This window comes from Ovis canadensis, chromosome 8 (assembly GCF_042477335.2).
Source record: "Ovis canadensis isolate MfBH-ARS-UI-01 breed Bighorn chromosome 8, ARS-UI_OviCan_v2, whole genome shotgun sequence".
NCBI classification, from domain to species: Eukaryota; Metazoa; Chordata; class Mammalia; order Artiodactyla; family Bovidae; genus Ovis; species Ovis canadensis.
The window spans coordinates 41,217,835-41,242,780 of NC_091252.1; positions in this window are offsets into that span (position 1 = coordinate 41,217,835).

Consider the following 24,946-nt stretch of genomic DNA (forward strand, 5'->3'; position numbering starts at 1 on the left):
GGAAATGGCAACCCACACCAGTGTTCTTGCCTGGAGAATCCCAGGGATGGGCAAGCCTGGTAGGCTGCCATCTATGGGGTCACACAGAGTCGGACACGACTGAAGCGGCTTAGCAGCAGCAGCAGCAACTATATGCTAGGGTCTTTCTGTTTTGCCTATTTAATCCTAACACCAGTCCTCTGGAATAGATGTTATTATTATTCATTCTTGGAGTAGGAAATGGCAACCCACTCCAGTATTCTTGCCTGGAGTATTCCGTGGACAGTGGAGCCTGGCATGCTACTGTCCATGGGGTTGCTGAGAGTCTGACGCGATGGAGCACACACACATGCATTATCTATTTTACAGAGAAGGAAACTAAGTCTCAGTGAAGTCAAAGTCACACAGTTAGATTGTCTGACTTAAGAGTCAGGACTCCAACACAGCAGTCCTCAAGGAAAGAGGTTTAGGCTACACTGGCGTGGAGAGTAAGATAGGATATGAATTTTTCACGAAGAAGGGCTCTGACAGAGGCCACTGAGGATGGGCGGAGCTCAAGGCAGGTGGAAGTTATTTGTGGGAAGGCATTGGTTATCTGGGCCTGTTTTGCAGTGTGCCTGACACGGAGGGCATGCCTGTGTGCCCTGGTGGAAGGAAAGGGCTCTCAGGGGCAGCTCTGTGCTCCAGGAGAATATGGAGCCATCCTGGCTCTAGCTGACAGCCACTGCGTCCCCGGAAGGAACAAGGTGCACGGTCTGGAGGCCGCCCCCATGTGGGAGTGGAGCTTGGACACCTGGCTAGGGAAGCGCCATGGTGGGCAGGGACTTGGACAGGAGAGAGAAGAAATCCCCTTTTCTGGTGGGTGGAGAGTCTGGGAGTTCTGAGGATTCCCACACTGCTGGTGGAAGAAGGAAAGACGTTGCAGGGAGGACAAAGCTCCCAATTCGGGACCAGACGCTATGTCTTCAGGCCCTACTTGACTTTGATTTGCAGTCAGCTCATAAGACACCCACTTTGGAAGGGAGGAGGGAGAAAAGAAGGAAGATGTGAAGGAAGCTGATCTGGACCAGTCGCCATGCTGGGCTCCAAGGAAATGTCCGCAGCACCAGCACACGGAAGACCCTCAGGCATTAGGTGCTAACAGTGTTATTGACATTGCTACTCATCCTCACAACACCACAGGGAGGTGTTATTACCTATATTGTACAGATGACAAAAATGAAGTTCAGGAAAGAGAAGTGATTGGAAAGGTGGAGTCAAAATTGAACAGCAGTTTGTCTGACTCCAAACTCCAGGACCCTGTAGTAGGGAGAGCGTGGCAAGGCTACAGCTGGTGTTGGTAAAGACACAGTGAGGGGAGAGAGTAGCAGGTGGAAAAGAGGGAGGTGGGAACCAGAGGTGGAGGGAAAGAACTCCTTCTGGAAAATCTCCCCCCAGCACTGGGCTGCCTCGTGAAGCTGCCCACCAGGAGTAAAGGACCAAGAGAGGCCAGGGACAGGACTTTCCTCTCCTGGACAGGCTTAGAGCCGCAGGCAGGCTCTGGGCATCAGCAGGAGCATCAGCCACTGTTAATAGAGAAGCAGCCTTGGCACCTGGCTGGGGCCATGCCTGGTAGTCACCAAGGCAGCCTCTGAGCCATCTCTGAGCCCGTCTTGGGTGCTTCAGGGGCTGAGGCGGTGCTTGGCTCCCAGGAGTTTTGTTAGCAGGTGCTCAGGCAAGATCATCTGTGCACTTACATGTTGTTGCCGGTATGACGAGATTCGCCTTCTCTGACATTTACACCTTTAGGCTAAAAGAACCCAGAGGACCACATGACTCAAAAGTTGATTCATCTTTCCGTGGCCAAGAGTTACAAGCATTGGAACTCTCAGGCGAGATCCACTCTTGGCATCATGACCACATTCCTCTTTTGAAATTCCTCTTTGCAAGGAGAGTGGCATGTGTTGTTTTTTCCAGCAGTAGAAATGTTAGGTTGGTACAAAAGTAATTGTGATTTCAGACTGTGAATTTTGGATTATAACTAGGCTCAGACATAGCTTTATTAATCAAAATAGGAACAATTACAATCAACACATTTTTACCAATGAGAAATAAGTTTGCTTATTTCTGTAGTGTAAAAATCCATGCTTCAGGATTCAATGAACTCTTGGAAAGCATTTTCTACCTGCTGCTGGTTGTGGTAGCATTTTGCCTGCAAAAAGTTGTCAAGATGCTTGAAGAAGTGGTAGTTGGTGAGAGGTCAGGGGAATACGGCAGACAAGACAAAACTTACCAGCCCAATTCATTCAGTTTTTGAAACATTGGGCTGGGCATTGTTTTGGAGAAGAATTGGGCCCATTCTGCTGACCAATGCCTGCTGCAGGCGTTGCAGCTTTCAGTTTACCTAATCGATGTGCTGAGCGAACGTTTCAGATGTAATAGTTTTGCCAAGATTCAGGAAGCTATAGTGGATCAGACGGGCAGGAGACCGCAAAACAGTGACCATGACTTTTTTTGGGTGCAAGTTTGGCTTTGGGAAGTGCCAGTTGTTGTATACAATCCACTTTTCGTCCCATGTCACAATCTAATTGAGAAATGTTTCCCTGTTGTGTAAAATAAGAGAAGACAACACTTCAAAATAGTGATTTTTTTGATTGGCAGTCAGCTCATGAGACACCCACTTATGGAGCTTTTTCACCCTTCCTTCAAATGCCGAAGGACCATAGCATGGTCAACACTGAGTTCTTCAGCAGCTTCTTGTGTGGTGGTAAGAGGATCAGCTTCGATGATTGCTCTCAATTGGTTGCTGTCAATTTCCAACGGCCTCCCACTACGCTCCTCATCTTCAAGCTCTTGTCTTGAATCACCACTTGGCAAAACTCCTTGAACCACCGCTGCATTGTACATTCATTAGCAGTTCCTGAGCCAAATGCATTGTTGATGTTGCGAGGTGTCTCCACTGCTTTATGACCTATTTTGAACTTGAATAAAAATATTACTTGAGTTTGCTTTTTGTCTAACATCATTTCTATAGTCTAAAATAAATATAAAATAAACAACAAGTAACAAGTCATTAGCAAAAAAAATATAAAGCAAGAAGTGTGCATTAAAATGATATACAACATAACCACTTTTGTGTAGGAAAGTATTCCAATATCAAATGGCAAAGTTCAACAGTGTAAAACCATAATTACTTTTGCACCAACCTAATACACATTTTTCCCTCTGGAAAACTTGGCTGTTTTACTGATAACTAATTTGTTTACTGATAATGATTACCTAGCAGCAGCTGAGGTAGGGACCCAGATATCACACTGCAAAATTTATTACGTTTCCTCTGTGTGCAGACCATTGTGCTAAGAGGTTGGGGTGCTGCAAAAGATGTGGGGATGCAGGTCTCAACCAGGAGAGTTTACAGGCTAATCAAAGAAAGAAGCTAGGAAAAACAGCGTGACAACAACTGCAACAGGCAGGATCTATGCTGCTCACACAGCCATGGTGTGATTAGAACTGAGTCAGGGATGCAGAGAAAGGCTTCAGGAGAAGGAGGTCCACCAGCCGTGTTTTGGAAAAGAGAAGCCAGAGTCTGGCAAGGAGAAAGGAGGAGAGAAGGACAACCCTGAAATTGACCTTGGGGTATTTTTTTAATATTGCCCTTGTTCTTATTGGTTGATTCAGATCAGCCATAGTGCATGAAGGATAAGAATATTTGATTTAAGAAGTCAAACAGGATCTTCTAAAATTAGGTCAGAATATTTGCCCAAGGAGAGGTCAGAGCCAGGTTTCAGAACTGTTCGGGAAATTGTTAGTACTGGTCCCAGGACCTGATGCTTTAGTGGTAAGGTAGGCCACGTGAATATTTGCTTTCTCTGTTGATGCAAATGGTAGATCTCCCAGGCGAATAGCTCAGTGAGCCTTGCCTTCACATCTCTGAAGGTGAAGATTTTGGACTGCCTTTGTGGGCAATATGGTACCACTGGAGGATTTGAAGCAGAGCAGTTAGATCATCATATCTGTATTTTAGAAAGACCATTCTATCATCTGTTAGTATTATTCTAGGCTATAATTTTGAAATACCAGTAGTCTTTCTTCTCCCAATATCTCTTTATTCACCTCTCACTAACCTCTTATCTCCTTGCTCCTTCAAGCAAGGTTAGTGTGTGTTCATCACCTCAGTGATGGATACTCAACAGATAACAGGCCTATAGGTACCTGTTCTGCTGGCTTTTGAGTTTCTATAAGCCCCTGTGTGAAGGAAGGACTCTGACACCCACCAGAGATTTGGGAGAAGACGTGATGGCTCACTTGAAGGTCCCTGTATCCAGTATCTGGGGAATTTGGGGGATGAAGGGGTGCAGAGGGAAAGCAAGAGCTGTATAGTCATTAAGGGATTCTTGAAGGCAGGGTTGTGTGTCCCAGGCGGCTGGAAATGGAACCCTGTGCTAGAACCACCAATTAGGGTGTGAGACTGGGGGGAGAGGAACCTGCTCCTTACTTCTAGGGTGGAGCCCTAGAAAAGTGGCAAGACCCTAAAGAAGTGGATTTGGGGCATGTCTTGGCAGACAAGGCTGTGAAACAGCCCCACAAACTTCCCCATGCCGCAGCATGGATTGAGAGCAAGGGAATTACCCCCATGCTGCTGGAAGGGGCCAAACAGAGTGGCTGCCTTTGAAAGGGATTAGTGGGTAGGAGTGAGGGCAGCTCAGCTGCCATCTGCATGGACGATGGTCAAGGGCAGATGAGATGATGATGGTCTCAGCAGGTGCACATGTGGACAGATGACAAAGACTAGGTGTCTTCCCCAATCCTCCCCACCTCCACTACAGTATAGCCCTTTGTGCCCTAGAACAAAGATATAACCTGATTGGTAAAGGTTTGACTCCTCTCATGAGATGAGGGCTAATATAGAAATTAAGTTGGATTATAGAGAAAATAAAGGAACTTTCCAGATGGCATTAGTGGTAAAGAACACACCTGCCAAAGCAGGAGACATAAGAAATGCAGGTTCAATCCCTGGGTGGGGAATATCCCCTGAAGAAGGAAATGGCAACCCACTCCAGTGTTCTTGCTGGAGAATCCCATGGATGGTGGAGCCTGGCAGGCTATAATCTATAAGGTCGCAAGGAATTGGACATGACTGAAGCAACTTAGCATATAGCATGCATAGAAAAATAAATATTTACATATCTGTAGGAGAAGGCAATGGCACCCCACTCCAGGACTCTTGCCTGGAGAATCCCATGGACGGAGGAGGATGGTAGGCTGCAGTCTGTGGTGTTGCTAAGAGTCGGACACGACTGAGTGACTTCACTTTCGCTTTTCACTTTCACACATTGGAGAAGGAAATGGCAACTCACTCCAGTGTTCTTGCCTGGAGAATCCCAGGGACGGGGGAGCCTGGTGCACTGCCCTCTATGGGGTCGCACAGAGTCAGACACGACTGAAGCGACTTAGCAGCAGCAGCAGCAGCAGCAGCAGACTAAGGTTTGTATCTGCTACTCTCTGTTGTTAAATGATACAGATTTTTTTTTCCAGTTAATTAACCTGGGGTTCTACTTGACTTTCTACAGAATTTTGGAGAGAACTCTGGAATTTTTAAATGCCACAGCTTTTACCTCTGGTCCTGTGTTTTGGGCTCAATGTTGCCTTCTCATAAGTCCAGAGGATGCTGAAAAACAATTGTTAGAGTAGCCCAAGTTTATGTGAAGAGTAACCGCAGCAAAGGGTAGGAAAATCAGCATGTAGTAGGTCCTGGCCAGGCCAGCTCATAAGCCCTGGCTTGCAGGCATGCTCAGTTGTGTCTGATTCTTTGTGACCACATGGACCACAGCCCACCAGGCTCCTCTGTCCATGGGATTCTTCAGGCAAGAATACTGAAGAGGGTTACCATGCCCTCCTACAAGGGAATCTTCCCAATCTAGGCATTGAAACTGGGTCTCCTGCCTTGTAGGCAGATTCTTTACCATTGATCCATCAGGGAAGCCCCATAAATCCCTGCTGCTGCTGCTAAGTCGCTTCAGTCGTATCTGACTCTGTGCAACCCCATAGACGGCAGCCCACCAGGCTCCCCCATCCCTGGGATTCTCCAGGCAAGAACACTGGAGTGGGCTGCCATTTCCTTCTCCAATGTATGAAAGTGAAAAGTGAAAGTGAAGTCACTCAGTGGTTTCTGACTCTTAGCGACCCCATGGACTGCAGCCTACCAGGCTCCTCCGTCCATGGGATTTTCCAGGCAAGAGTACTGGAGTGGGGTGCCATTGCCTTCTCCACCATAAATCCCTAAATGGATATAAATAGAAAATTCTTAGGTTCCTGTAAAATAAGTGCAGATAAAGAGAAGTTACTTACCATGGAGCACTGGCATTGGAGAAAAGAGAGACTACATGGGAGAATATTTTATAATTCCAGTCCTGGACATAGACCTGGGGCATGGGGCTTGTTGAGTGGCAACAAGGCAACTGTTGCCTGATACAGTGATATAAATCACCACTGGAGGCTGACATGGCTCTTCTAGGGGGGAAAAGCCAGGGGGCCCCTTAGTCTTGGGCTCCTAGGACCGGTCCACTCCTCACCCTGGGGGCTGTGACCCACAACACCATCCTAGGTATGTCCAGCTGAGGAACGAAGGGGGTCCCTGGGAGGCTGGCTGTTGTGAGGCACTTGTATTTATTTTTAAATACCCTGGCATGAGTAATGTGATATGTATGTGAACAAGCAAATCCTAATCCTTTTAACTCTTGGTGTGTGTGTGCTCAGTTACTCAGTCATGTCCGACTCTCTGCAACCCCATTCACCGTAGCCAGGCTCCTCTGTCCGTTGGATTCTCCAGGGAAGAACGCTGGAGTGGGTTGCTATTTCCTTCTCCAGGCAGGGTGGGTTAATTAGTAGGTAAAATAAGCAAGTCAATTCTAGTCTCTGTCAACAATTTAGGTTGCATTATTTGCATGAAAATGTTAGAAGTAATTCTTCATTTAGTAGAACCCACAGATTTTTCGGTATGTGTTTGGTATATGTGTTTATATAATAATATGACTTGCCTTGTGTGAATAAGGGTTAAAAATCACCAAGCCCCAGATTCGCTGGTGGTTCATTGGTGATGAATTTGCCTGTCAATGCAGGGGACAAGTGTTTGATCTCTGATATGGGACAATCCCACATGCTGCAGAGCAGCTAAGTCCTTGCACCACAACTATCGAGTCTGTGCTCTAGAGCCCGGAACTGCAACCACTGAGCCCATGCTCCACAACAAGAGAAGCCAGCACACAGCAACTACAAAGTAGCCCCTGTTGGTGCATCTAGAGAAAAGCCCATGCGGCAAAAAAGACGCAATACAGCCAGAAATAAAAGAATGAATAAATAAAAATGTCTTAAATCAGCAAGCTCACTATTATGTCTTCATGTAGGGTCAGGGGTTGGAGCCCACAGGTGTGGTGTCTCCGAGAATAGGATGGCTCTCACCCTTCCCCGACCCCACCCATTAACCAGAGGAGCCCAGTCTTTGTGTTCACTTCAAAAAGTCTGCCTCCAACAGAGGTTTGCAGAATGGGACAAGATTACAAGTGGAGATCCATATACCGTGTGTCCAAATATACATGTCCAAATTCTGCTTTATTGACTATGCCAAAGGCTTTGACTGTGTGGATCACAATAAACGGTGGAAAATTCTGAAAGAGATGGGAATACCAAACCACCTGACCTGCCTCTTGAGAAACATATGCACAGGTCAGGAAGCAACAGTTAGAATTGGACATGGTACAATAGACTGGTTCCAAATAGGAAAAGGAGTACGTCAAGGCTGCATTTTGTCACCTGCTTATTTAACTTCTATGCAGAGTACATCATGAGAAACACTGGGCTGGAAGAAGCACAAGCTGGAATCAAGATTGCTGGGAGAAATATCAATAACCTCAGATATGCAGATAACACCACCCTTATGGCAGAAAGTGAAGAGGAACTAAAGAGCCTCTTGATGAAAGTAAAAGAGGAGAGTGAAAAGTTGGCTTAAATCTCAACATTCAGAAAACAAAGATCATGGCATCAGGTCCCATCACTTCATGGGAAATAGATGGGGAAACAGTGGGAACAGTGTCAGACTTTATTTTGAGGGGGCTCCAAAATCACTGCAGATGGTGACTGCAGCCATGAAATTAAAAGACACTTACTCATTGGAAGGAAAGTTATGACCAACCTAGATAGCAGATTGAAAAGCAGAGATATTACTTTGCCAACAAAGGTCCATCTAGTCAAGGCTATGGTTTTTCCAGTGGTCATGTACGGATGTGAGAGTTGGCCTGTGAAGAAAGCTGAGCACCAAAGAATTGATGCTTTTGAGCTGTGCTGTTGGAGAAGACTCTTGAGAGTCCCTTGGAATGCAAGGAGATCCAACCGGTTAAAGATCAGTCCTGGGCGTTCACTGGAAGGACTGATGCTGAAGCTGAAACTCCAATACTTTGGCCACCTCATGTGAAGAGTTGACTCATTGGGAAAGACTCTGATGCTGGGAGGGATTGGGGGCAGGAGGAGAAGGGGATGACAGAGGATGAGATGGCTGGATGGCATCACCGACTCGATGGACATGAGTTTAGGTGAACTCTGGGAATTGGTGATGGACAGGGAGGCTTGGCATGCTGCAATTCATGGGGTCGCAGAGTTGGACACGACTGAGCAACTGAACTGAATGTTAGTGAAGGTAACACTCCTCTCTTATCCTTCTCTTTTCAGTCCTTCAAAAATGGACTTCACTCTGGAGTTGCGATGGGCAACCTGTGTCCTGGGGGCCCTGAGAAGGGACCTTGTCCATTTGCCATGAGTCAGCAAGAACCAGTGACCCTGCACTCACCTCTCTGTGGCAGGCTTGGATGGCCCTGCTCAGTCAGGCCATGCTCCTACCGGCTTCACTGGACAGTTTCTCTCCCACCATTTTAGTTGAATTGAGTGTCCACGTGTCAGTGGTTATTCAGTGAATCATGCGGTTTATGGATATAGAGCTATCATTTGAATCTAGAATGCCTTTCCTCTCCACCTCAGTAGCCCATGTGATCTGTATGCTTCTCTTCAGATCCCTCCCTTTTCGAGAAAGGTGATTAAAAGAATGCTTCTTGAGAGGGAGGTTGCTGGAGCAAGCTCTTCACAGCTTAACAGCCCATCAGGTGCCCAGTCTGTCTCCTGCTCTTAGAGGTGGTTCCAGCTCGTAGGTGCTCGGCCACTATGCCCAGAGGCAAATCCAGCCTGGGCATCAGCCAGACTCAAAGATCTTCCAGCTGCCTCACTGCTACCTTGAGAGTGTCACAAGTATGTAGGGGAGACTGAGTGTCTTAATTATAGGAAGAGAGGTCAATTTCCTTGGTCTTGTACACATGTCTTAAACTGGCAGTCGTGACCTCAAGATCAGTTGCAGGAGATTGGGAAGAGGTTGTGTTGCCAAGAACTTGAGTCTGAGACTCTCTATGCAGTGTTGGAGACAAACCTGGCTTTATGGGGCCCCTTCTCTTCTAGGTCACATCCACCTCCCTCTTCCTAGTGGCCACCTCAGTTCTCCTGTGGACCCTCTCCCTCCTGCAACCCACTTGGTCAGTTCAGGTCCCATGGATGTTCCTCATTCTGACCCTTCTCCTGCTTGGGACCCACTCCTCTACTTGTTTGCAGGACTGAAGCAGAAAGATGACATGAGTTTGTAGCATGTAGCAGAGAGCTGACTGTAGCAGAGAGCTGACTAGCAGAAAGATGCCATGAGTTTGAGCAAGCTCCGGGAGTTGGTGATGGTCAGGGAAGCCTAGCGTGCTGCAGTCTGTGAGGTCACAAAGAGTCGGACACGACTGAGTGATTGAACTGAACTCAGCAGAAAGATGCCTGAGAGCTTCTCCCGGGAGTGCAGGAGATGAGCAAAGGAACTAGCAGGATGTCTTTTCCTTAGGAGGAGACCACTCTCCACCCTGCCTCTGGCTGCCTCCCCAAAGAATGTGGTGGGTCTCCTGGCTTGCTGCTGTTTTCTGAAAACCCTTAGTTCAGTTTCCTTTTGACAAAATTATGAAGAAGGTCAAGTAAACTTCAGGCCCCTGGCTTCCCTTTCTGACACACATTTTTCACTCTCTGCTCCAGCCTGCCTCCCCTAATCCAATTCTTTCCTGTAAAAACCTCTTTCCCTGAAAAATCTCTGGCATCATTTCTTTATTCTGCTAAGATGCAAAGTCAGTGCTTTACCCTCCTCAGGGATATTTTAAGCCTCATCACTAATTACAGAGTGAGTGAGAGACTCTGTCCTCTGTTAAAGGAATTTCAGGCATATGCCAGCCCATGGGAGGATTCGGGAAGAGAGAGTACCTTCTATGACATTCAGATCACACCGACTTTGAGCTTCATGTGCCACAGAAGGTCAGTTCAAAGTCTGCTGATTGGTTGAAAAATTGTTTCTAGTCTGAGGATTTTTGAAAACTGTTTCGATGTTGTACTATGGCATACTGACTTAAGAGGGAAAAAATCCTCCAGAGATTACTTAAAAGTATCAGTTAAAATTTATAAATGAAGGAAATGATTCCATACTCTACCATGATGATTTAGCTTGGCTAGGTCATCTTACACTAAAACATAGACTAAAAAGATGATTTTTAGTGGCCGCCTTGTATGACAGTGAACTCGAACCTTTATGGCGCCAGCGACTGCTTTCGTGGCAGACAATTTTTCCACAGACTGGGGGTAGGGTGGGGATGGTTTGGGGATGATTCAAGCACGTTACATTTATAGTGCACTTTATTTCTATTTTTATTACATTGGATCCACATCAAATCCAAATCAAGTATTAGAACCCGGAGGATGAAGAATCCTGTTGTATAACATTGAAAGTGAAGTGAAAGTGTTAGTCGCTCAGTCATGTCCAACTTTTTTCAACCCTATGGACTGTAGCCCTCCAGGCTCCTTTGTCCAAAGAATTCTCCAAGTAAGAATGCTGGAGTGGGTAGCCATTTCCTTCTCCAGGGGGTCTTCCTGACCCAGGGATTGATCCTAGGTCTCCCGCATTGTAGGTAGATTGTTTACAGTTTGAACCACCTTGATGTAAATGGAGAGTATTCAACTGAAAAATACTTACAAGCCTTTTATCCTTGGCCACTGGAATAGGATTCATGGACGAGCAGCATCTGTGTCACCTGGGAGCTTGCTAGGATGCAGACTCCCAAGCCCCACTCCTGAGCTGAAGAATCAAATCTACATCTTAAGGTCTCCCAGGTGATCTGTATACACATTGAAGTTTGAAAAGAAAACATGGCCAAGGACTTCCCTGGTGGTCCAGTGGTTAAGATTCTGAGCTACTGCTACAGGCAGTGTGGGTTGGACCTCTGGTTAGGGAATTAAGCTCTCGCATGCCACGTGGCCAAAGAAAGAAAGGAAACCTAGTCACTTACTGGAATTATCTGATATCTTTAAAAATCTATAGCTACTTGGATTCTATGTTCAAAGTCTTTCCAACGTGTTGGGAGTAGAGCCCAGTGATTTCTATATTTAAAAAAATCTCCCCAGGAACAGTCAAGTTTGGGAACCGTCAATCTGATCCATCTTTTCTGATGAGGAAAATGACCACCAGAGTGGTAAAATGACCTTTCCAAATTATCAACAGATTAAAATCCAGATGCTGCCCATGGGGCCAATCTAGCCTACACATATACACACACACAATCATATTATCACATGAGATTGAAAAGACTGTATGTCTGTGGACTTTGTCCAGAAACAGAAGGGATTTTTGTCTGATGCAACACTGAAGCTTGGCAGTAATACAAAGGAGTTAGAGGACTTGAGCATGGCTCGCAAAAAACTTCTAATTCAATGGGGCAAAGATGGTGGTGGTCAACTGTTAAAACACACAAAGGAACTTATACATACACTTGTCACTCTAGGCTATATATGTGCATATGTACACGTTGGAATTGTCTCCTTCTCCATAACCTCATAGCATTTTGTTTGTTTCCCCTGTGGACCATTTCTAATCTCCACTTTTTTTCAGAAGTCTTTGTGTTAAGCTTTCTGCTCATCCCATGTGCCAAACTCTTTCTTAATGACTATTGTAGCCAGGCTGCTGGTGCTCTGCACACAGTAGGGACTCCATAGTATTAGAAGGATGGGGTGAAGGGTGAGGGACTCTCAAAGTAATCCTGTGATCAGTTACTTAATGCTCAGTAGGTGCACTATGCTGAACTAAGCGGTGTCTAGAACGTCAAATTTATAAACTATCAGTTCTACCTCAATATTTATAATCTAGTAGGGGAGAAAATGCAATGGCACCCCACTCCAGTACTCTTGCCTGGAGAATCCCAGGGACGGCAGAACCTGGTGGGCTGCAGTCCATGGGGTCGCTAAGAGTCGGACACGACTGAGCAACTTCACTTTCACTTTTCACTTTCATGCACTGGAGAAGGCAATGGCAACCCACTCCAGTGTTCTTGCCTGGAGAATCCAAGGGACAGAGGAGCCTGGTGGGCTGCCATCTCTGGGGTCACACAGAGTCGGCCACAACTGAAGCGACTTAGCAGCAGCAGCAGCAGGGGAGAAAATGCAACTAAGATGATCAGATAGCATGTAATAAGGGCTGACTGAAGGATATAGCACCAAGATTCTCAACCCTATGAGATCCCAATATTCTCTAATAATTTAAAATGACTTTATTTTCTTAAAATAGAATCCATGAATAATAAAACTAACTCAAAATCTGTATAATGAATTGCTTAATTCTGATATGAAGAAATAAAATCAATTTACAATGAAACAACAATTCAATATATAAATGCTCAGGCACATTTACACCAAAAACTAATGAAGTCATCAGATATCAAATCACTGTTCTGGGGACAGTTACCAAAGCATATTGATACAGATATATTGTCCTGGAGATTGAAGTGCTATGAGCAGCATTCCTGTCAATGATGTGTCTCCAAAATGAAGAACAAAGGTAAAATTCTGAACAAAATGAAACACAGTCTTCCCTCAATTCACAGAAGTTGAATTCCTAGAAAATTCTTCGGCTACTGAAACTGAGTAAACAACACTTTGTGTCTTTGTGGAAAAGGGGAATTAGGTTAGATAATTAAATAAAGGTTTTTCAGCTTCCTGACCTCCTGGTGGCACTTTAGAGAGTCACATGATGTATGAGCCAAGTCCTTCTTATGTGGGGCCGTGCTGCACACTGCAGACTGCCCAGCTTCCTCCCACCCACAGAGGCCAGTAAGGATACCTCCCCATTGCACCCACCACTGTGACAACCCTCCCCCCAGTTTATTTACAAGACACCTATAGGTGCAGATGCAGAGGTCTAGGGTGGAGCCTGGGACTCTGCATTTCTATCCCAGCCCCAAGTGATACTGGAGAGATCAGGGGAGGAAGAAATGACCTTCCTTTCAAGAGAAAGGAATACAAACTGGGGCTTGAAGAACAAACAGCTGTGGAGCTGATGATGTTCCATGAGGCCCAGGCTGTGGGGAGGCAGGCCTTAGAGACATCTGGTAGCAAAAGGTGCCCAAAGCTGGTCGACAGCCTTGTGCTGACAGCCGCTGTACCACTTGCCAGGCAGGGAAAAAGAACTCCCTGTATTGAAAAGCAGAGACATTACTTTGCCGACTAAGGTCCATCTAGTCAAGGCTATGGTTTTTCCAGTGGTCATGTATGGATGTGAGAGTTGGACTGTGAAGAAAGCTGAGCGCCAAAGAATTGATGCATTTGAACTGTGGTGTTGGAGAAGACTCTTGAGAGTCCCTTGGACTGCAAGGAGATCCAACCAGTCCATTCTAAAGGAGATTAGCCCTGGGATTTCTTTGGAGGGAATGATGCTGAAGCTGAAACTCCAGTACTTTGGCCACCTCATGCGAAGAGTTGACTCATTGGAAAAGACTCTGATACTGGGAGAGATTGGGGGCAGGAGGAGAAGGGGACGACAGAGGATGAGATGGCTGGATGGCATCACTGACTCGATGGACGTGAGTCTGAGTGAACTCCAGGAGTTGGTGATGGACAGGGAGGCCTGGTGTGCTGCGATTCATGGGGTCGCAAAGAATTGGACACAACTGAGCAACTGAACTGAACTGAACTGATCAGGGTTGGGTCTGCCAGACCCTGATGAAATTCATTCCTTTCAGTAAACCCAGCAGCTTCCCTTTTGATAAATACTGTCAAGCCTGGAACATGTGGTGCTAACAAAATATGGTTTTAATTTGGGGCCCACTGCACGCGCAGTTAAATACTATGTGTGTGTGTACAAAGGCCGACTCATGGCCAGCCAACTTAATATGCCTGGGCTGAAAATGGCTCAGCCCAGGAGGATTCGCTTATACAGATTCTGCTGCTCTGAAAGGCAACCTAATCCCCAGCATCAATTTTAATGCTCCAGGACTTCTTGTGAACACGGAAGCTTTTATAGCCCAGCCACTTGTGCGTCTGCATGCCAGGCAGGAACAGTGTACACTTGTTTTTCTGATATTTTGTGCCTGCTTCTTGATCATATGTTGTTTGACATTCAGGAAGAGAAAAAAAACACACACCATTTTTGTTAGCAACTCAGCACTGCATTAAAACGTGATGGTCCATAGCTTTGTAGGAAAGGGAGTGTGGGGAGAGGAATCGAGAATCATAGTTCAGCAAGAGACCTTGGCTTGTTCTGGTGGTACTGGTTCCTGGGAACACAGAAACTCTCAGTGTTTTTGTCAATCTGTCTTGGAACAGCTCAGTGAAAGAAGGAAACTGGCTAAACAAGTTTCGGAGGTGAACCATGCTGGTAACTGTACCTCTAGTTTATCGTGAATAATGAAGATGTCCCGCCATCCAGGGCGTGGGTCACAGGAACTGCGTGTAGCCAATTGCCCAGCAAACCAAAGACTATGGCACCTGCCCAGTAATCTCACCAGGGAAACAAACAAAGCTGAGAATGAGGTCAGTCTGCATGGTGGGATGCAGAGCAAGTGAAGAAGTTGGGTGGCTGTTGGGAGGGCAGGAAAGAGGAGGGAATCAGAGCATCTCTGCCCTGAAAAGGACCATCGCATCAGGAAGATGAGACTAGCGGGGAGTGAGCTGTTTGATGAAACAAGCAAGGAATCAACTGATTTCCTGAAAAGACTAGGATTTTATCACCGAGGGCACCTGGGTATCAAAGAGCCGATGGGAATTTTTCCAGAGATCTCTTCCATGTTGCATTCTAAAATTTGTCAGCAGTGTATTTCTTTTTATGATTAGATGCAACCGCAGTGACAGAAAAAGCCTGAAATACTGTGAGCAGCAGCTGTGAGTCAGTCACTGGTTACAGAGGGAACGTCAAAGTGGGCAAGGCATTGTGGAAATCCTGAAACTTTGAATATCCGTACTTATTTTAATTTTTTGTGGCAAAAGTGAGGCATGCTTATTGTAGAAAAATGTGAGATCCTAAAATTGCAGACATTTTTTGAGAAATTGGGGAGAGTTCTTTTAATGGCTTTAGGGAAGCCTTTCACTGGGCTCTCTTAGGACCAACAGGTTCAAGTCAGAATGTGCTTAGGAGCAGTCAGTGGGGACTGAGTAGATTGAGAGGCTCCCAAAGGTATTTTTTCACTGGTCTCTGGCGTCTGCTATATTTGCTCTGCTTTCCTGGAAGCAGGGAGAGAAGAGGAACCCTCCACTTTCCCACCCCCCTCCCGCCAATGCTGCTGAATGGTTCGGAACTGTGGGAGTTGCTGGTCAGGCACTGGCCAAGTCAAGTGAACATTCAGAAGCATTGCTGCATTTGGCGCTGTTGTCTTTTTTCCTTGAATTACATCCTTCAGACCTCTAATGGTATAGAGAGTGTGTACCATTAGGAAGGGTCGGGGAGAGGGTTTGTTTGTGAGAATTCATCGCAGTGATGAAATGCTATAGGGACAAGCTTGCTTAACTCAAGCCATGTTTAGCAAGTGGAACAAACCTCTAATTGGAAGCCTGGATTCCAGATTAAACACCATTCTCCACCTGATACCTTTTAAAGATACTGCTGTGGTATCTAAACTGCATGGATTTCACTCATCCCAGGTCTATAAGCACTATCACCACGAAGCAATGAGACAGCACAGCACCTGCCTCCAGCAGCCTCCAGCAGCCTCCAGCAGCCTCCAGCTGAGGGGCAAAGTGGAAAAGGGGGCAGGGTTTCTCCTTTAGGTTCCCTGCTTCTCATTTTGTAACCTTTTAACCCCTCCCAGGTACCTTGGTTCCAGTCTCCTCCAATAACAAAGGTTTGTTATAACAGGGGCTTCTGTTGTGTCTGCCCTTCGAGTGAATAAGAATCCAGATATTTATCAGAGGATGGGTTTCCTAGGTGGCTCACTGGTAAAGAATCTGCCTTCAAGCAGGAGGCACGGCTTCAATCCCTGGGTCAGGAAGATCCCCTGGAGAAAGAAATGGCAACCCATTCCCTTGTCTGGGAAATCCCATGGACAGAGAAGCCTGACAGGCTACAGTCCATGGGGTCATAAAGAGTTGGATATGACTTACTGACCTAACAGCAGCAGCAGAATTTGTCGGGAGAACTGCCCGTTCCCCACTCTCAGCCTATGTAGGTCTGGTGGAACTGACAGCCCTCTGACTATGAGGTGGAGCAGATGAGCCACGCTTAGGCCAATCATTTCATCCTGTTTCGTGGCCGTGTGATTGGTCCTGGGTGGGCATGTAACCCAGGTAGACCCTATGAAAGGCAGGGAGATTTTCATGAGTATTTCTGAAAAACAGGCTTGCGCTTTCTCCTCTGGACTGGACGCTTGAGAGGATGCACAGCGGAACCTGTTACTATCTTTTGCAGACATAGGAAGCTGAAATTAATTCTGTCTTCGTGATAGGCGGGTCTGAGAGCTGGGAACAAAAACCAAACCAAAACCCCTGCCTTCTGATGATACTATATAAGCCCTAAATCCAGCTATGCCTTCAGCCCTACCTTGGAGTATTAAACTAGGCTTAACATGTTCTCCTTCTGCTTAAGCCAAAATTGAGGCATGTTTTCTGCCACTTGTAATCAGAAGACAGATACACCCAGGAACCTCTTGTTCTTTCTCATTGACCCATATCAAAATCTACTTTCGGGAAAGGATTGGCCTTTGTAAATTATGAACTCTGCTAATGCTTCAAAGTATGGCTCCTTCAAGATAATTTTTAGTTTTCAGCAAATGTTCATTCAGCAAATACTGAGCCCCTTCTGTTGCAAAAAGACAAGGGAGAGTATGCTAGGAGGAAGGGATAGGCTAACTTTACCACCAAACTCACTGTTTAGTGTCTAGATTTGGCCATTCAAATTAGTTCCGGCTTAGCAACTAAGTATCCGACTAATCCTTCGGCCAAAAACAATGATAAATTCTGGACCTAAAACATGACAATAACAAAACCTGTTCTAAGGTCCTGGAGAGCAACGAAAGTGGTTTTGTTCTGAAGACAAAAGCTGCAGAAGATATGACCTTGAGAAAAGGGAAGCCCACTGGGTGAAGTCTATGCCAATCAGGCATTTCCTCTGCTGGCACTCACCTCCTCCCATGGCAGGAGACAGAGCTTAGCTGGAAACTGGCAGCCTTTGGGGCTGAGGGGCAGAAGGTGGGCTTTGGGGCTTCCACAAGCAGCGGAAATTTGGGAAGGAAGGAGTCCCAGAAAGGAGGGTGCCTCAGAAGGGGAGTGCCCAAATCTAGGGACAGACTTCCCTCCAATCCCCAGCTGACTCCTGGACAGCACATGTGCAGACTGAGGTGCAGGAGCCCAGGGAAGAGCGACGGCTGGAAGGCTAATCTACGGCTGCTTTATGCTGGGAGATAACTCCTGCCTAGTTAGGGGGGCACGGCAAACACCTAAGACTTTCCACAGGGACCAGAGGGCACACCTTAGGGGTAAGGACCACTTCCCAGGACTAGAGCCTTGCCCTAGAAATAAAGGCAAAACACAAGCAGACTGCCCCCACCCCCCGAACAGAGCTTAAAACCAGCTCTTCATAGCTGCATTATTTAATATAATAACCTCTACATATACGTGGCCTTAGCAACTTGATTAAAATTAAATAAAACTCAAAATGCAGTCCATCAGTCACTGGTCACATTTTAAATGCTTTTAGCCACTTGTGGTTGATGTCCATTGTATTGGACTGTGTATAGAACATTTCTATCACAAAAGTTCTATTGAATGCTGCAGCTCCAGAGGTTCAAGATAATATGCTAGTAATTTAACTAACTGCTTGCAACAAATCTCAACTTTCTTTAAAGAGAGATAGCAGAATCTAGATTCTCTTCAATTTATTGGCCACAACACTCAGTACACAATAAAAAGATTAATGTGCAAAGAGGCAGGAAAATGTAATCCATAGTAAAGGGAAACAGCAGTCAATTAACACAGACCCACAAACTAAAGAGCCTAAGAGATAAGGGAAAAGGTGTTTACTGAAATAAGGTTTTCAAACTGAGATGTGTAGGGTAACTTTAAGCTTGAGTTTCTGCTCAGTTTCATAGGAGGGGCCTCTGATATCAAGGAGGTTCTGAAGCTACTGATCTTGAAAAAAACTGTCTTAAAACTCAACATTCTGAAAACTAAGATCATGGCATCTGGTCCCATCTCTTCATAGCAAATAGATGGAACAAAAATGGAAACAGTGACAGATTTTATTTTCTTGGGTTCCAAAATCACTGTGGATGGTGACTGCAGCCATGAAATTAAAAGACTCTTACTCCTTGGAAGAAAAGCTATGACAAACCTAGACAGCATATTAAAAGCAGAGACATCACTTTGCTGACAAAGGTCTGTATAGTCAAGCTATGGTTTTTCCAGTAGTCGTGTATGGATGTGAAAGCTGGACCATAAAGAAGGCTGAGTGCAGAAGAATTGATGCTTTCAAACAAATACAGTGTATGAAATTGAAGACTCTTTGGATAGGCACAAAAAAAAGATGCAGCACATGAAATTATCAGCAAACTTGAAGATGAGTCAACTGATATTATCTAAACAAAGAGGGGAAAAGGAGAAAGAAAAAGGACAGGTCCCTAGGCTGTAGGATAGTATCAAGCAGTCTAGCATGTGTGCAATCAGAATCCCAGAAAGAGAGGAGACAGTAGAGGAAGAAGAAAAAGTATTTGAAGAAATATTATAAATTTTAAAAATTTGATAAAAAGTAATTTCAGCAGACTCCAAATGGAATGATTTCAGCCATTTAGATGTCATTGATTCAACACCCAGCCTCACCTTCTCACCAACGAGATATAGGAGAAATTCTGTAAGTGTAATAGAGCCTGGGGTAGGCTATACATATTGAGAAGCAGCAGTGATGCTGACGAAATTTGCAGATCTTGTCCCAGAATCTGGCTGACTTCAGGAAGCAATTTTAGAGGACACTTTTCCTACCCAATAATAATCTGTTGTTCCTCTTTGAGGCCAACAGATGGGGTCTCCAAACATTTTACCTTGATTTGATTCCAGCTTAAATTCAACTTGAAGGTCATGTTATATTTATATGGAGATTAACAGAGATTTCTGAGAGCTTGAAAAAATGGGATGGGGTAGGGTAGAAACAAAGGAAAGCTAACTCAAAGCACAAATAGCCTCATATTAGGAATCAGGTTGAAGGAGGGAAATAAAGAAAAGATTGGGGACTTCTCGAGTGGTCAGGCAGTTAAGATTTCACCTTCCAGTACATGGGGTGTGAGTTCAATCCCTGGTTGGGGAGCCAATATCCCACATCATGCCTCAGAGCCAGAAAACTAAAACATAAAGCAGAAGCAACATGTTAACAAATTCAATAAAGTCTTAAAAAACAGTCCACATCAAAAATTCTTAAAAAAAAAAATGATTGGCAGGAATTACCCCCAATAACTCACATTCCTGCTAGGTCCTGCTCTGTTACACAGGCCACCTAGGAGGCTTTTTATGGCAAATAATAGCAATTTTTAAAAATTAAGAAGCAAACTGTGGCAAACTGACTTACCTATGAAAAAACTAGTCACCTTACAAAACTGAAATTCCAGAAGTAGGGTAGGCTCCAGGGCTGGTTGATTCAGCAACTTAGCAATGTCAGTAAGAACCTGTGTTTTTTCTTCCCTGTTCCACTCTTCTCCACAAAGTCTTCATCTTAAGATTGAGTCTCTTCAGGTTTTAAGAAATCTGCTGGCACGCGAGGTTATGTGTGTAGACTTGTTTACATCTAGCAGGAGAAAGAAAAAGCAAGAAAACTCCTCCTTCAAACAAGGAATATAAATCCTTCCCTTTAGTCTGATTTAGCCCCCTTAAGTTGTGCTGATAAGGGAAAAAGTGTTTACTGAAATAAGGTTTTCAAACTGAGATGTGTAGGGTAAATTTAAGCTTGAGTTTCTGCTCAGTTTCATAGGACAGGCCTCTGATATCAAGGAGGTTCTGAAGCTACCGATCTTGATCATTTAGAAGTAAATCTCCTGTAGCAAGAGAAAATTACATTCTCGCTTATTTTATGTTGCTAAGGAGCAAACTGACATGCCTGTGATCACCTGCACTGTGGTGATTTCTCTAGGATAAGTCATCTCTCCAGTCCCTCAAGACAAGCTCTGATAGCCAGCAAGGGCACACTGTTTGAGACCGTTTACAAGCATTTTACGGATGTGAGAGTTGGATCATAAAAAAAGGCTGACTGCAGAAGAATTGATGCTTTCAAATTGTGGTGCTGGAGAAGACTTGCGAGAGTCCCCTGGACTGTAAGGAGATCAAACCAGTCAATCCTAAAGGAAATCAACCCTGAGTGTTCGTTAGAAGGTCTGGTGCTGAACCTGAGCTCCAGTACTTTGGCCACTTAGTGTAAAGGACTTACCTATTGGAAAAGACCCTGATGCTGGGAAGGATCGAGGGCACGAGGAGAAAGAGATGACAGAGGATGACATGGTTGGATGGTATCATGACTCAATAGACATGAGTTTGAGCAAACTCTGAGAGAGTGAAAAATGGGGAAGCCTGGCATGTTGCTGTCCATGGGGTCAGAAAGAGTCAGACATGACTTAGCAACTGAACAACAGCAACAAATAAGCATTTTAGGTGAGAGATGATAATAACCATAGTACCAGTAATAGAGCCAGTCTGCTCACAGCATCACCCATAAGATATTGAGGACTCTCGCAAAAACAACAAGATCCCAAGCAGTAATCACAAGACAACATGAAACTGAACAGCACTGATTGAAAATTACGTGAAGAGTTTTGAATGAAAGCACCCAAAGGGCAATAATTTGTTATGTGACTATTCTAAGTCATCCTGTGGCATAGAGAAAGAGTTTGTTAAGTGTATTTTCACATATAACCAGATATGCGGTCTAGCTTGGTCTATTTATTTATGGTGCATGAGTATCCCTCCTAGGAATGAGAAAAAACAAGGACAAACACTTGTGATCTGTTTGTCAAGATTGGGTCACAGCTCTCAGCCTAAGAATTAGTATTGACAATCAAGTCAGGAGGAAAGGAAAAAAGCTGATTGGGAGAGCCAAAGGGAAAATCGGTAAGCTCAGTTTCACTGTTTCCACATGGACTTTCGTTTTACTTAGCAGTACCTGCAGAGTTTGTTCAGCCACCTATGGTGCAATTAGAAAGTCCTCAAAGTTTACTTTCATGCCATCTCTTTTATGGAGAACAGACAGCAGTCACATATCTACCAAGTGATCTTTGAAGCACCCTGGCTGCCCAGTAATTCCATTCATTGCCCTAGATGTGCTGAGAATGGGTTGAAGCAGAGCGCGGATACCCACACAGAAATGAAGAGGGGTTAGAGGACAAGAGGAAGTACAAGGCCAAAAGATGATGTAAGAAGCAGATATACAAAACCTCAAGAACAGCGACCTAAGCGTGTCCTGCTTGAGTCACGCCTGACTGTCTGTGACCCTATGGACTGTAGCCCCCCAGGCTCCTCTGTCCATGGGATTCTCCAGGCAAGAATACTGGAGCAGGTTGCAATGCCCTCGTCCGGGGATCTTCCCAACCCAGGGATCCAACCCAAGTCTCTTATGTCTCCTGTATTGGCAGGTGGGTTCTTTCCCACTAGCATTGCCTGGGAAGCCCAAACTGTCCTTGGTGGGAGTCTTTTTAAACCACAGAGTTTGGCAAACTAGGAAAATAGGAGATGAAGGTAAAACTCATACCAAACTCAGCAAACAGCAGCTGGAACCAGAGAAACCCAAGGACAGCCCTGAGCATGGAGAAAATACTTCTGGTTACATATTGTTCTCCAGAGCCAGACCATACACAGAGGGTCACCCTTGAAAGTAAAGGATGATTTGACTTGGCATATGTGTCTGTCTTTGAAAAGCAGTATAATGCTCTCTGGACACAGATACTTATGTTGAATCTTCCTAATGGCAACTCTTTTTATAAGCTGTGATCCAAACGTACTCAAGTTGAAGCCTCCTTCTTCATCCCTGGTCACTCCTGCTGCCTCTGCTCACGTCAGCTGCTGGAAAACCTCTCTCTCCTTGCCTGAATTGAAACTCAGCTCTATCCAGAGAATAACAATTCTTTTTCAGCGCTCTCAAGTATTCTTCCACCACTTACACCCCCAGGATGAGGGGTGGGAATAACCTGTCCTCATTCCCTGGTGCAGAATCCGAACATTCCTGTAAAAATGGCTGTTCTTGGAAGTTCTGGTGTTGTTGACATCCACTGGCCACCAGAACACTCATTCTCCTTCCCTGAGAACTTCTTCTAGCTCACCACACGCCTTCACACTGCAACCCTGCCATCCTTCTAGTAGATGGGACGATGCCCATAGATGACATAATCAGCATTCTGGCCTCTCGGTTCTTTAATCAACCCCATCTCTTCCAGCACCTACTTCTGTGTCACACCATGGATTTTGTCATCTGTCAAATCTCCCCTCTGTCCATAATCCCATCTCATTGTAGGCTAGTTTGCTTTCTCACCTACTCTGTGCCCAAACCTTGCATGAAAGTGAAAGTGAAGTCATTCAGTCATGTCCGACTCTTTGCAATGCCATGGACTGTAGCCTACCAGGCTCCTCAGCCCACCAGGCTCCTCAGCCCATGCAATTTTCCAGGCAAGAGTACTGGAGTGGGGTGCCATTGCCTTCTCCAGGGATCCCAACCCAGGGGTCGAACCCGGGTCTCCTGTATTGCAGGCAGACGCTTCACCGTCTGAGCCACCAGGGAAGACCAAACCTTGCATACATGCATGCTAAGTTGCTTCAGTTGTGTTGACTCTGTGACCCCATGGGCCGTAGCCCACTAGGCTCCTCTGTCCATGGGGTTCTTCAGGCAAGAATACAGGAGTGGGTTGCTTTGCCCTCCTCCATGGACTCTTTCTGATCCAGGGATCAAACCCTCATCTCTTGCATCTCCTGCATTGGCAGGGAGATTATTTACCACTAGTGTTACCTAGGAAGCCCGTGCCCAACTTTACTGAGGCCCTTAATCTCCAGGCCCCTCTACTTTTCCTTACCCATCAACCTACCCTATATTTGCTTCCCTTTGAAGCTGCATCAGACACATGGTCCATTATGTCAGCCACTATCTCTCCAACACCCTAGACTTACTGATCTAGCTCATCCTTTTATTACTTTCACCTGGAGGAAAAAATCAATTCTGGAAGAACTCATTAATATACTTTTTATCACATCTCTACCTCAGCAGCAAGGCATAACTGGAGAAGGACTCCCCCGCCACCCCAGCCTAGAAAAGTTTTCTCCATCATCACCCCCCTCCCCGGGGAATCCCACTGTCCTCTTGTCCACTCATCTTTCAGTCTTTGAACAGCCATTTCAGGCTTCCCGAGTCTTTAGCCCCTGTCTCATCCCTCTCCAGCGGCAGGTGTCTGTTTATACTTCACAGAAGAAACAGAGGCCCTCAGGTGGGAATTCCTGCCACCTGCACCCATAATCCAACCTGTATCTGTACCAGCACCTGAACCCACTCTCTGCACTTCCCTCCTGACAAAATGAAAGTGATGTTCCTCCTTCTTGAAACGTCGGTCCTCTTCCCCAGGCCATGGATTCCAACCATCTCAGAAAAGGTATGTCACCAAATATCCCCCCTTTTCTAGCCTCATTCTGTTCCCTTCTTAAGGGATTTTTTGGTCAGCATCTGAATATGCTCTAATCACTCCTATTTTCAAGAATCCCACTCCTGGACCCCAAATTTCCTTCGTGGTTCCACTCTTTTTCTCTCTTCCCCTTCACACCCAAACTGGTTGGGAGAGTTGTGCGTAGTCATTGTTTGCCCTTATTCAGCACCTGTTTACTCATCCACCTCATCTAACTGGCATCTTCCCCTACTTTTTTAAAACTGTTTTTATTAAAGTGTCCAGTGACCTCCACACCCCTAAATCTTAGGGACACACCTCAGTCTTCCTTGTATGTGACCTCTCAGCAGAGCTGAACTGATTTAACCTTCCTTCTATTTTTCACTGGTATCTAAGCTGCCATACTCCCCTGGTTTTTCTTCCGCCTCTATTGCTCAATTTCTCTGTCCCTTGGCAGATTCTCCTCTTCTAACTGATCTTTAAATGTTGAAACTGCTCAGGTTTAATCCTAGATCCTCTCCTTTTCTTACTCTACACTGTCTAAGTCGCTCACCCACTTTCATGACTTCAGTTCTATGCCCTGAAATCTGTACAACAGCCCAGACTTTTCTCTAGTCTCCAGAGCTTCTCAGTTACCTGCTTTACATCTCTGCTGAGATGCCACCAGCCCATTTGTTTAGAACTAAAGTCATGGCCTTTTCCCATCATGCCAGAGACCTTTCATTTTTCCCTCTGAATCCACTCTCCACCCAGGAGGCTGATTTAGTTGACTATATCCACTGGCTTTCTTGACTCTGGCTTCCAATGGGTTTGGCCACTGGGGATCCCTGGAAAGAGACTGGAAACCAGGGAGAGAGTGAGGTCAAGGTGTTCACTCCCATAGCTCCCTGTCTGTGAGGTTGCCACAAGCTGACCGGGTCCGTTGACTGAAGGTCGCTGCTTCTCTTAATGAGGCATCTACACATGACCCTCCTCTTCAAGTCTAGGGCAGTTCTGCTCAGGGCTACCAGCTC